At 38.3% G+C, this 14,060-nt stretch overlaps 1 pseudogene; it reads left to right on the top strand.

Moving 5' to 3' along the window:
- Positions 1 to 7,065: 7,065 nt before the first annotated feature.
- On the top strand, positions 7,066 to 9,346 carry LOC100625986 (syndetin pseudogene; annotated as a pseudogene).
- The last annotated feature ends 4,714 nt before the right edge of the window (positions 9,347 to 14,060 follow it).

Below are 14,060 nucleotides of genomic sequence, written 5' to 3' on the forward strand. Positions count from 1 at the left end.
GCGTTGCCGTGAGCTGTGGTGTAGATTGCAGACGCGGCTCGGATCCCGCGTTGCTGTGGCTCTGGTGTAGGCCGGTGGCTACAGCTCCGATTCAACCCCTAGCCTGGGAACCTCCATATGCCGCGGAAGCGGCCCAAGAGATAGCAACAACAACAACAACAAACAACAACAACAAAAGACAAAAAGACAAAAAGACAAAAAAAAAAAAAAAAAAAAAGAAGACGTGGTACATATACACAGAGGAATATTATTCAGCCACAAAAAGAATGAAGTAATGCCATTTGCAGCAACATGGATGGACCTAGAAATTATGATACCATGTTAAGTAAGTCAGACAGAGAAAGACAAAATCATATGATATAACTAATATGTGGAATCTAATAAAAAATGAACTTACAATACAGACTCACAGATTTTGAAACCAAATTCATGGTTAGCAAAGGGGAAATGTGAGGTGGGAGTGATAAATTAGGGGGTTGGGATTGATGTATACACATCATGATGTATAAAATAGATAGGTAATAAAGACCTACTGTGTACACAGGGTACTTTAGTAAATACGGTTTAATAACCAATATGGGAAGAGAATCTGAAAAAGAGTGGCTATGTGTATATGTATAATTGATTTAATTTGCTGTACACTTGAAGCTAACACAACTCTCTACATCAACTACACTGCAATAAAATTTATTTAGAAAAAAAACCCACAGTATAGTTTTGGCACAGAGGCAGAAATATACATCAGTGGAATAGGATAGAAAGCTGAGAAATAAACGCATGCACTTATGGTCAACTAATCAGTGAGAAAGGAGGCAAGAATATACAATGAAGAAAAGAAAGTCTCTTCAGTAAGTGGTGCTTTGAAAACTGGACAGCTACATGTAAAATGAAATTAGAACACTCTAACACCATACACAAAAATAAACTCAAAATGGATTAAAGACCTAAATATAAGACAGGATACTATAAAACTCTTAGAGGAAAACATAAGCAGAACATTCTCTGACATAAATTGAAGAAAATCTTTTTGGATCTACCTCCTAGAATAATGAAAATAAAAACAAAAATAAACAAATGGGACTTAGGAGTTCCCATCTTGGCTCAGTGGTTAATGAATCCAACTAGGAACCATGAGGTTGCGGGTTTGATCCCTGGCCTTGCTCAGTGGGTTAATGATCCGGCGTTGCCTGAGCTGTGGTGTAGGTTGCAGACGGGGCTCAGATCCCACGCTGCTGTGGCTGTGAACATCCATGTGCCACGGGTGTGGCTCTAGAAATGGCAAAAAGACAGAACAAAAAATGGTATCTAATGAAACTTAAAACCTTTTGCACAGAAAAGAAAACCATAAACAAAATGAAAAGATAACCCACTGAATGGGAGAAGATCTTTGCAAGAGAAGCAACTGACAAGAGATTAATCTCCAAAATATACCAACAATTCTTGCAGCTCAATAACAAAACGTCAAATAACTCAATCAAAAAATGGGAAGATCTAAACAGACTTTTTTTTTTTTTCCCACTGTACAGCAAGGGGGTCAGGTTATCCTTAGATGTATACATTACATTTTTCCCCCAGCCTTTCTTCTATTGCAACATGAGTATCTAGACATAGTTCTCAATGATACTCAGCAGGATCTCCTTGTAAATCTATTCTAAGTTGTGTCTGATAAGCCCAAGCTCCCGATCCCTCCCACTCCCCCCCCCCATCAGGCAGCCACAAGTCTCTTCTCGAAGTCCATGATTTTCTTTTCTGAGGAGATGTTCATTTGTGCTGGATATTAAATTCCAGTTATAAGTGATATCATATGGTATTTGTCTTTGTCTTTCTGGCTCATTTCACTCAGGATGAGATTCTCTAGTTCCATCCATGTTGCTGCAAATGGCATTATGTCATTCTTTTTTATGGCTGAGTAGTATTCCATTGTGTATATATACCACCTCTTCCGAATCCAATCATCTGTCGATGGACATTTGGGTTGTTTCCATGTCCTGGCTATTGTGAATAGTGCTGCAATGAACATGCCGGTGCATGTGTCTCTTTTAAGTAGAGTTTTGTCTGGATAGATGCCCAAGAGTGGGATCGCAGGGTCATATGGAAGTTCTATGTATAGATTTCTAAGGTATCTCCAAACTGTTCTCCATAGTGGCTGTACCAGCTTACATTCCCACTAACAGTGCAGGAGGGTTCCCTTTTCTCCACAGCCCCTCCAGCACTTGTTATTTGTGGATTTATTAATGATGGCCATTCTGACTGGTGTGAGGTGATATCTCATGGTAGTTTTGATTTGCATTTCTCTTATAACCAGCGATGTTGAGCATTTTTTCATGTGTTTGCTGGCCATCTGTATATCTTCTTTGGAGAAATGTCTATTCAGGTCTTTTAAACAGACTTTTTTTTTTTTTTTTTTGTCTTTTTGCCATTTCTTGGGCCGCTCCCGCAGCATATGGAGGTTCCCAGGCTAGGGGTCTAATCGGAGCTGTAGCTGCCAGCCTACGCCAGAGCCACAGCAACACGGGATCCGAGCCGTGTCTGCGACCTACACCACAGCATTAACCCACTGAGCAAGGGCAGGGATCGAACCCGCAACCTCATGGTTCCTAGTCAGATTCATTAACCACTGCGCCACGACGGGAACTCCTAAACAGATATTTTCAAAGAAGACACAAAGATGGCAAAAAACCCACATGAAGATATGCTCAACATTGCTAATTATTAAAGAAATGCAAATCAAAACAACTATGAAGTACCACCTTACATCAGCCAGAATGGCCATCATTAAAAAGTCTACAGGAGTTCCCATCATGGATCAGTGGTTAACAAATCCAACTAGAAACCACGAGGTTGTGGGTTTGGTCCCTGGCCTCACTCAGTGGGTTAAGGATTTGGCGTTGCCATGAGCTGTGGTGTAGGTTGCAGACCTGTGTTGTTGTGGCTGTGAATAGGCTGGCGGCTGTAGTTCCGATTAGACCCCTGGCTTGGGAACTTCCATGTGCTGTGGGTGCAGCCCTAGAAAAGACAAAAAAATAAAATTAAATTAAATTTAAAAATAGTCTACAAATAGTAAATGCTTGAGAGGCTGTGGAGAAAAGCAAACCCTCTAACACAATTGGTGGGAATGTAAATTGGTATAATCACTGTGGAAAACAGTATGGAGGTTCTGCGCCAGTCAAAAAAATAAAAATAGAACTACATATATGATACAACAATATCACTCCTGGGCATATATCCAGAGAAAACCATAATTTGAAAAGATAAATGCTCCCTAATTTTCATTGCAGCACTATTTACAACAGCCAAAACATGGAAGCAACCTAAATGTCCATCGACAGAGGAATGGATAAAGAAGATGTGGTACATATATACAATGGAATATTACTCAGCCACAAAAAGAATGAAATGATGCTATTTACAGCAACATATATGGAACTAGAGATTATCATACTAAGTGAAGTTAGTGAGAGATAAAATCATATGGTATCACCTATATGTGGAATCTCAAAAAAGGATACAAATGAACTTATCTACAGAACAGAAATAGACTCACAGACTTTGAAAACAAACTTAGGTTACCAAAGATGACAGATAGAGAGTTCCTGCTGTGGCTCAACAGGATCAGCAGCATCTCTCCAGTGCCACGACTCAGGTTCAGTTCTTGGCTAAGCACAGAGGGTTAAAGGATCCAGAGCTGCCGCAGCTGCAACATGGATTGCAACTGTGACTCAGGTCTGATCCCTAGCCCAGGAATTCCACATGCCACAGGGCAGCCACGAAAGAAAAAAAGGGATGGGGGACAGATAGAGGGAAGGATGGATTGGGGTTTGGGATTGGTATGTGCACACTGTAGTATATGGAATGACAGGCCAATGGGGACCTGCTATATAGCACAGGGAACTCTATCCAATATTCTGTGATAATCTATATGGGAAAAGAATCTGAAAAAGAATCAATTTGTGTATATGTGTAACTGAATCATTTTGTTGTGCACCAGAAATTAGCACAAGTTTGTAAATCAGCTATACTTCAATAAATTTTTTTAAAAAAGGAAAACCCTAAAGACTCCACCAGAAATCTTTAAAAAAAAGTTTTTATTAGAGTATAAGTGATTTACACTGTTTCTTCAATTTCCACTGAACACTGAAGCAACCTAGTCATATAATATAGATACATGTATGTATCTATATTATATATATTACATTCTTTATACTGTCTTCCAACATGTTCTAATCCAAGAGACTGTAAAGTAGGACTGTGGTGTATAGTAGGACCCCATTACCCATCTCTTCTAAATGTAATAGTTTCATCTACTAACCCCAAACTCCCCATCCGTCCCCTTCTCTCTCCTGTATGCCTGGCAACCACAAGTCTGTTCTCCATGTCCACGATCTGTTTCTGTTTCTGTAGATAGAGTCATTTGGGTCATATTTTAGATTCCACATATAAGTGGTATCATACAGTATTTGTCTTTCTCTTTCTGCCTTACCTCTCTTGGTATGAGAATCTCTAGTTCTATCCACTTTGCTGCAAATGGCATTATTTTGTCTTCTTTTTATGGCTGAGTAGTATTCCATTGTACAAATGTACCACATCTTAATCCATTCATCTTTTCATGGATATTTGGGTTGTTTCCATGTCTTGGCTATTGTGAATAGTGTTGCAATGAACATCCAGATAAAACTTTCATTCCAAAAGATCCATGCATTTCTTTTTTAAAGAAGTTTTAGGAATTCCTGTTGTGGTTTTAGTAGTTACTAACCCAACTAGCATCCATGAGGATATGGGTTCATCCCTGCCTGGCCTGACCCAGTGGGATAAGGATCTAGCATTTCTATGAGCTGTGGTGTAGTTTGAAGACATGGCTCAGATCTGGCATTGCTGGGACTGTGTTGTAAGCCGACAGCTGCAGCTCTGATTTGAACTCCAGACTGGGAACTTCCATATGCCACAGGCATCACCCTAAAAAGCAATAATTAAAGTTTCATTGAAGCAAAAGTCAAGAGACAGGATTAAGATGGTAGAGTAGAAGGATTGGACCTCACCTTCTCTCATAAAAACAAAAATTACAACCAGCTGCTGAACGACCTTCAACCACATAGACTGCAAACTATCAAAAGATATCTCACACTAGAAGACAAAGAGGAGGCCACATCAAGACAGTAGGAGGGGTGATTACATGACATAACAACCCCATGCCCACTGGGTGGGCAGCCCACAGATTGGAGAGTAACTGTATCACAGATCACCCATGGGAGTGAGAGGTCTGAGCCCTACATCAGGTCCCCATGCCTGGGGATCCGGCATTGGAAGAAGGAGCCCCCGAAGCACTTGGCATTGAGAGCCAGTGGGGCTCATGCGCAGGAGTTCCACAGGACTGGTGGGAACAGAGACACCATTCTTAAAAGGCACACACAGTCTTTAATGTGCACTGGATCCCAGGGCAAAGCAGAGTCTCCATAGGAATCTGGGTCAGACCTGACTGCAATTCTTGGAGGATCACCTGAGAAAACAGGGGGTGACTGTGGCTAGTAGTAGGCAAAGGTCTCTGGGATAATCATCAGTGTGTGTTCCTCTAGAGGTGGCCATTTTGGAAAAGTCTGGCACCACACATCAAGGCTGAGAAGCCCCAGAGCAAACAATAAACCAGGTGGGATCATAGCCCCACCCATTAGTAAACAGGCTGCCTAAAGACCCCCAGGCACCCAGCCACTTCTAATCTCACCCAGAGACAAAGCCCCACCCACCAAAGGGATAAGAATTAGCTCCACCTATCAGTGGGCAGGCACAGTCCTTCCCATCAGGAAGCCTACAGCAAGCCCCCATACCAACTTCAGTCACAAAGGGGGCAGACATGAGAATCAAGAGAGGCTACAAATCTATTGTCTGCAAAAAGGAGACCACACCACAAACCTATAGAAAATGAAATGGCAGAGAAATATAACTCAGAAAAGGGAGTAAGAAAAAAAAAAACAGAAAAACAACTAAGTGATCTGGAGATTATCAGCCTCCATGAAAAAGATTTTAGACTGATGATAGTGAAGATGATTAAAGACATTGGAAATAAACTGGAGGCAAAGATTGATATATTACAGGAGACACTGAGCAAAGAAATACAAGATTTAAAACTTAAGCAAGCAGAGATGCAAAATACAATAACTAAAATAAAAAATTCATTAGAAACAACTAATAGAATACAGGATGCAGAAGAATGAATAAACAAGGTGGAGGACAGACTAGTGGAAATCACTGATGTGGAACAGAAAAGAGAAAAAAGATTGAAAAGAAATGAAGAAGCATGATAATGTGAGAAAAAAGAATGTATACATGTATGTGTAACTGAGTCATCATGCTCTATAGTAGAAAATTGACAGAACACTGTAAACCAGCTACAATGGAAAAAAATAAAAATCATTATATATAAAAAAAGAAAAGAGATGAAGACAGTCTAAGAGAACTCTGGGACAACGTTAAACACACCAATATCCATATTATAGGAATGACAGAAGGAGAAGAGAGAAAGGGCCAGAAAAAACATTTGAAGAGATAATAGCCAAAAACTTCCCTAACATGGGAAAGGAACAACTCACTCAAATTCAGAAAGCACAATGAGTACCATATAAAGTAAACCCAAGGAAGAACACCCTGAGACACACATTAATCAAACTGACCAAAATTAAAGACAAAGAGAAAATACTGAAAGCAGCTATGAAGAAGAAACAACATACAAGGGAATCCAGATAAGGTTTTCAGCATATTTTTTTCAGCAGAAACTCTGCAGGACAGAAGGGAGTGGCATGATATACTTAAAGTGATGAAAGGAAAAAAACTCCAACCAAGATAACTCTACCCAGCAAGGCTCTCATTCAGATTTGAAGGAGAAATCAAAAGCTTTATAGACAAGCAAAAGCTAACAGAATTCAGCACCACTAAACCAGCTTTATAACAAATACTAAAGGAACTTCTCTAGGTAGGAAAAAAAGGTTGCAACTATAAACAAAAATACTACAAATGACAAGGTACACCAGTAAAGGCATAAATACACTAAAGGTAGGAAATCATCCACACGCAAATATGCTGCCAAAATCAGAAATTGTGAGATGAAGGGGTACAAATACAGGACACTGGAGATGCACTTGCAATTAAGAGACCAACAACTTTTAAAACAATCTCGTGGAGTTTCTGTCATGGCTCAGTGGTTAACAAATCCAACTAGGAACCATGAGGTTGCGTGTTTGATCCCTGGCCTTACTTAGTGGGTTAAGGATCCAGCATTGCTGTGAGCTGTGGTGTAGGTTGCAGGCGCAGCTCGGATCCTGCATGGTTGTGGCACTGGCGTAGGCCAGTGGCTACAGCTCCGATTAGAGCCCTAACCTGGGAACCTCCATATGCTGTGGGTATGGCCCTAGGAAAGAAAAATAAATAAATAAATAAAAATAAAACAATCTCATATATATAGAGAGACTCCTATAGCAAAACTTCACCCAAGCCATTCATAATACCATGTTTCAAGTTGTTCTTGGTTATGTGGAACTACGTGAAAGAAACACAGATAGAGAATTCCAAAAGCTGCAATACAAGGACCTCTGTACATGTCACACCAGACAGCTACATTCCATGCCTTGTTGACCTGTGCAAAGCTCTGTGGGAGGTTATGCTCAGCTATTATAGGACTATGGAATGGCATGATAAGCATGACAATGAGGATACTACTTCTGCTTCTGAAGGGAGTAATATGACGGGTACTGACAAAACGGATTTTGATCGTAGTTGCATAAAAAAGAAATTAGAACATGGATTTACACAAATATGGCAGGATGTTCAGCTAAAAGTATAAACCTACTTGCTTGAAACTGATTTGTCTATATTCAAATATGATGATTTCATCTTTGTTTTGGATATAATCAGAAGGTTAATGCAAGCTGGAGAAGAATTCTGTGGTAGCAAGTCTGAAGTTTTGCAAGATTTTATGAGAAAGCAAAGTGTCAATTATTTTAAGAACTACCATAGAACACAGCTTGATGAACTGAGAATGTTTCTACAGAATGAGACCTGGGAACTTTTTCCTGTTAAGTCAAATTTCAGCATCTTGCATTTTCATGAATTTAAATTCATGGAACAATCACATTCCCCATCAGTTTCACCTGGTAAGCAGCCATCCTCAACCTCCTTGAAAACAGTGACTTGTTTGAGCAGTACTTTAGTGGTGGGAATCCATTTGAAATTCAGGCCAACCACGATGATGAAGAAACAGAAGATATCCTGGTTTCTAATGGGTATGAGTCTGATGAGCAAGGAAAAAATGCCTATCAGGAGTATGACAGCGACAGTGATGTTCCCAAGAAACTAAAACGAGATTATGTTGATGAGCAGACAGGTGATGCTCCTGTGAAAAGTGTTTCTTGAGAGACCCTAAAAAGCAGGAAGAAATCAGATTATAGTCTGAATAAAGTGAATGCACCCATCTTAACAAATACAACATTAAATGTAATAACACTTGTTGGTAAATACATGCAGATGATGAACATTCTTAAACCAGTCGCTTTTGATGGTATCCATTTCTTGTCTCAGCCATTTGATTATCACTTGTATGCAATATATAACTTTTTTGGTCAGAATGATTCACTGAAGTCAACAGGACTAGACCTTAATAGTAGTAGACTAAGAACAACTCTAAAGAGAATACAAGAAAGTCCCATTGATCTGGAAGTTTTAACCGATCCTACTGCCACACTCACAGTAGCAGAAGAGAGAAAGGAGAAGGTATAAAGCCCTCAACTCAGTCACCTTGTGGTTTTGATATCTGGGGATACATTGTATGGCTTGGCGGAAAGAGTGGTAGCCATAGAATCCTTGGTTTTCTTGGTTGAACAGTTTGAGTTCCTTCAACCACACCTGGATGCTGTGATGCCTGCAGTGAAAAAAAAAAAAGCCCTTTCTTCAGCAGTTCTATTCTCAGTCTCCATGGCCAGTGAACTATGCAAACCAATTTACTGGATTGTGGCCAGTAAGACATTGATTATGAACAGATGCTGCACCTAGTGGCTAATGTAAAATGGAATGTAAAAGAAATTAGTTCACAGCACAACATATATGTAGATGCACTGTTAAAGGAATTTGAGCAGTTTAACATGAGGTTAAATGAAGTTTTTAAGAAAGTTTGGATACCCCTGCCCGTGTCTAAAATACTTTGGGAACATTGTATACGCCTGGCTACTAGAACTATCGTAAAAGGGAGTATTCAACAAAGCAGCTGATCAATCTGGTAAATGTTTGCCTGGGATCACACATCAATAAGAAAGCAAGACAGAAACTTCTCTCAGCTGTAGATGACATAGACAGACCCAAAAGATAAAGAACAGTACTTTCTCCTCAATGGCATTGATTGTCTCCCAACATATATGACATGGAAGCCAGTGTTTCATGCACTCCTGACAGCTGTCTTTTTTTTTTTTCCTGCTGTACAGCATGGGGACCAAGTTACACTTATATGTATACATTTTTTTTCCACTTTTTGTTCTGTTGTGATATAAGTATCTAGACATAGTTCTCAACGTTACTCAGCAGGATCTCATTGCAAATCCATTCCAAGAACAATAGTTTGCATTCAATAACCCCAAGCTCCTGATCCCTCCCATTCCCTCCCTCTCCCCCCCAGGGAAGCCACAGGTCTATTCTCCAAGTTCATAATTTTATTTTCTGTGGAAATGTTCATTTGTGCTGTATATTAGATTCCAGTTATAAGTGATATCATATGGTATTTGTCTTTGTCTTTCTGACTGATTTCACTCAGTATGAGAGTCTCTAGTTCCATCCATGTTGCTGCAAATGGCATGATTTTGTTCTTTTTTATGGCTGAGTAGTATTCCATTGTGTATATATACCACATCTTCCTAATCCAATCATCTGTCAATGGACATTTGGGTTGGTTCTATGTCTTGGCTATTGTGAATAGTGCCTGACAGCTGTCTTAATAAAACTTCATGCATGTTCTTTGCAAGTGGAAAGGGGAAAACGTGGAAGTTTGTGTGGTGTTCTCATGTGACTTCTATATGCCCTTACCCCTGCTCTTCAATTTTTTGTCTCATTTGATGCATTTCCTTTCTTGAAATGATTTTGCCTCATCGGAACTATTGTTATGTGACTACAATTACACATTTTATTAAAGAATGTACCCTAAGTATATGATTAGAATGAACAGCGACAATACATTCGTGGGCAGTTTGGAGAAATAATTTATGTTGGCATTTTTCTACCCTCTGAATTTGGTTCTTAACAAGCATAGTATGACATGGTTAATGTATAATATCTCCTAATTATGACAACTGCATAACAATTGAAAAGTACATGTAAGTGAAATAGTTGAAAAATCAATATGCTCCTTGTGTTTTTAAATGTTGAAGTTTGTGTTAGGGTTTGTTTGGTTATGACACAGTGATCATAAATTATGAAATTTAATAAATGTTATACTCTAACATGGAAAAAAACCCAAAACCTATGGGAAGCAGCAAAAACGGTTCTAAGAGGAAAGTTGGTAGCAACACAAACCTACCTCAGGAAACAAGAAAAAACTCAAATAAACAACCTAACTTTACATCTAAAGCAGCTAGAGAGAGAATAACAGACAAGACCTAAATTTAGCAGAAGGGAAGAAATCATAAAGATCAGAGCAGAAATCAATGAAATGCAAATGAAGAAAACCATAGAAAATATCAGTGAAACTAAAAGCTGGTTCTTTGAAAAGATCAACAAAATGGATAAATCCTTAGCCAGACTTATCAAGAAAAAGAGAGAGGACCCAAATCAATAAAATTAGAAACAAAAAAGGAGAGGTTACAATGGATATCACAGAAATACAAAGGATCATAAGAGACTACTATATGCAACTATTTGCCAATAAAATGGAAAACCTAGAAGAAATGGACAAATTCTTAGAAAAGTACAATCTTCCAAGACTAAACCAAGATGAAATAGAAAAGATGAATGGACCCATCACAAGAATGGAAATTGAAACTGTGATTTAAAAACTTCCAACAAACAAAAGTCCAGGATCAGATGGCTTCAGAGGCAAATTCTATCAAAAACTTAGAGAAGAGCTAATGCCTCTCCTTTTGAAACTATTCCAAAAAATCACAGAGGGAGGAACACTCCCAAACTCATTCTATGAGGCCGCCATCACCCAGATCCCAAAACCAAAGATACCACAAAAAAAAAAAAAAAAAAGAAAAGAAAATTACAGGCCAATACCACTGATGAACGAATGCAAAAATCCTCTACAAAATACTAGCAAACCGCATCCAACAATACATTAAAAGGATTGTACATCATGATCAAGTAGGATTTATCCCAGGGATGCAAGGATTCTTCAATATCTGCAAATCAATCAGTGTGATACACCACATTAACAAACTGAAGGATAAAAAACATATTATTGTCTCAATAGATGCAGAAAAAGCCTTTGACAAAATCCAACACCCATTTCTGATTAAAAGCCCTCCAGAAAGGGAGCACAGAGAGAACTTACCTCAACAAAATAAAAACCATACATGAAAAACCCAGAGCTAACATCATTCTCAATAGTGAAAAGCTGAAAGAATTCCCACTGAGATCAGGAACAAGACAAGGATGTTTGCTCTTACCACTACTCTTCAACAAAGTTTTAAAAGTCCTAGCCACAGCAATCAGGGAAGAAAAAGAAAAGAATCCAAATCGAATAGGAAGAAGTAAAACTCGCTTTTTCAGATGACTTGATATTATACATAGAACATCCTAAAGAAGCTACAGATAAGCTGTTAGCGCTCAACAATGAATTTGGCAAAGTCTCAGGATACAAAATAAATACACAGAAATTGGCTGCATTTCTATATACTAACAACGAAAGATCAGAAAGAGAAATTAGGGAAACAATCCCATTTACCATCGCATCGAAAAGAATAAAATACTTAGGAATAAACCTACCTAAAGAGACAAAAGACCTATACTCTGAAAACTACAAGATGCTGATGAAAGAAATCAAAGATGACACAAACAGATGAAAAGACATACCATGCTCTTGGATTGGAAGAATCAGTATTATCAAAATGACTATACTGCCCAAGGCAATGTACAGATTCAATGCAGTCCCTATCAAATTACCAAGGACATTATTCACAGAACTTGAACAAAATACTTAAAGTTTGTTTGGAAGCACAGAAGACTCAGAATAGCCAAAGCCATCCTGAGAAAGAAAAATGGAGCTGGAGGAATCAGGCTCCCTGACTTTAGACTATACTACAAAGCTATAGTCACCAAAACTGTATGGTGCTGGCACAAAGACAGAAATATAGCTCACTGGTAAAGGATAGAAAGCCCCAAATTAAATCCACACACCTACAGCCAACTCATCTATGACAAAAGAGGCAACAATATCCAACAGAGAAAAGACAGTCCCTTCAATAAGTGGTGCTGGGAAAACTCGACAGCTACATATAAAAGAATGAAATTAGAGCACTTATCCTAACACCATATGCAAAAAGTCAAAATGGATTAGTGGCCTAAATATAAGACCAGATAGTATAAAACTCTTAGAGGAAAACATAAGCCCAACACTCTCTGACATAAACCCCACAGCAAAATCTTCTCAGATCCACCTCCTAGAGTAATGACAATAAAAACAAAATTAACAAATGGGACTTAATTAAACTTAAAAGTTTGCACAGCAAATGAAACCCAAACAAAATGAAAAGACAACCCACAGAATGGGAGAAGCCAATGACAAGGGATAAATCTCCAAAATTTATAAACTTCTGCAGCTCAACACCAAAAAAACAGCCCCATCAAAAAATGGACAGAAGATCTAAACAGACAGTTCTCCAAAGAAGACATACAGATGGCCAAAAATCACATGAAAATATGTTCAGTGTCACTCATTAATAGAGAAATGCAAATCAAAACCACGATGAGGTACCACCTTACACCAGCCAGAATGGCCATCATCCAAAAGTCTACAAACAAGAAGTGCTGGAGAGGGTGTGGAGAAAAGGGAACCCTATTGCACTGTTGGTGGGAATGTAAATTGGTGCAACCACTGTGGAAAACATTATGGAGATTGCTCAAAAAACTAAAAACAGAATTACCTTTTGATCCAGCAATTCCACTCCCAGGCATCTATTCAGAGAAAACCATGACTTGAAAAGATACCTGTACTCCAATGTTCACTGCAGCACTATATACAATAGCCAAGATGTGGAAACAACCTAAATGTCCATTGACAGAGGAGTCGATAAAGATGTTGTACAAATATACAATGGAATATTACTCGGCCATTAAAAGGAATGAAATAACAGCATTTTTAGCAACATGGATGGATCTAGAGATTATCATGCTGAGTGAAGTCAGTCAGACAACGACACCAACATCATATGCTATCACTTACATGTGGAATCTAAAAAAAGGACACAATGAACTTCTTTGCTGAACAGATACTGACTCACAGACTGAAAAACTTATGGTTTCCAAAGGAGACAGGGGTTGGGAGGTAGGGCGATGGACTGGGGTTTGGGATGGAAATGCTATAAAGTTGAGTTGTGATAATCATTGTAAAACTATAAATGTAATAAAATTCATTGAGTAATAAAAAATTTTTATTGAACTATAGTTGATTTCCAAGGTTGTGATAATTTCTGCTGTACAACAAAGTTAATCAGTTATACATGTACACACACATCCATTCTCTTTCAGATTCTTTTCCCACATAGATTATCACAGAATCTTGGTTAGAGTTCTCTGTGGTATACAGTAGGTCCTCATTGGACAATCATTCCATATACCACATTCTACCAAAAATCTCTTAGAAAATTCTTAGAACTGATCAACAAATCAACAACCAGAGTTGCAGGTTGAAAATTCAATATGCAAAAATCTGCTTTATCTTTATATACTATTAATAAACTAACAGAAGAGAATTTAAGAAATAATTCCTATTTTTTATGCATGATAAGAATAAAATACCTAGAAATAAATTTAACCAAGGAGGTAAAATACTTGTACACTGTAAACCATAATACAATTATAAAAGAAATTGAAGAAGA

Source organism: Sus scrofa, chromosome 15 (assembly GCF_054392235.1).
Source record: "Sus scrofa isolate SSC_HxYL_T2T_F1_AM1 chromosome 15, Sscrofa_HxYL_maternal_Yorkshire_Landrace_v2.0, whole genome shotgun sequence".
Taxonomy (NCBI): domain Eukaryota; kingdom Metazoa; phylum Chordata; class Mammalia; order Artiodactyla; family Suidae; genus Sus; species Sus scrofa.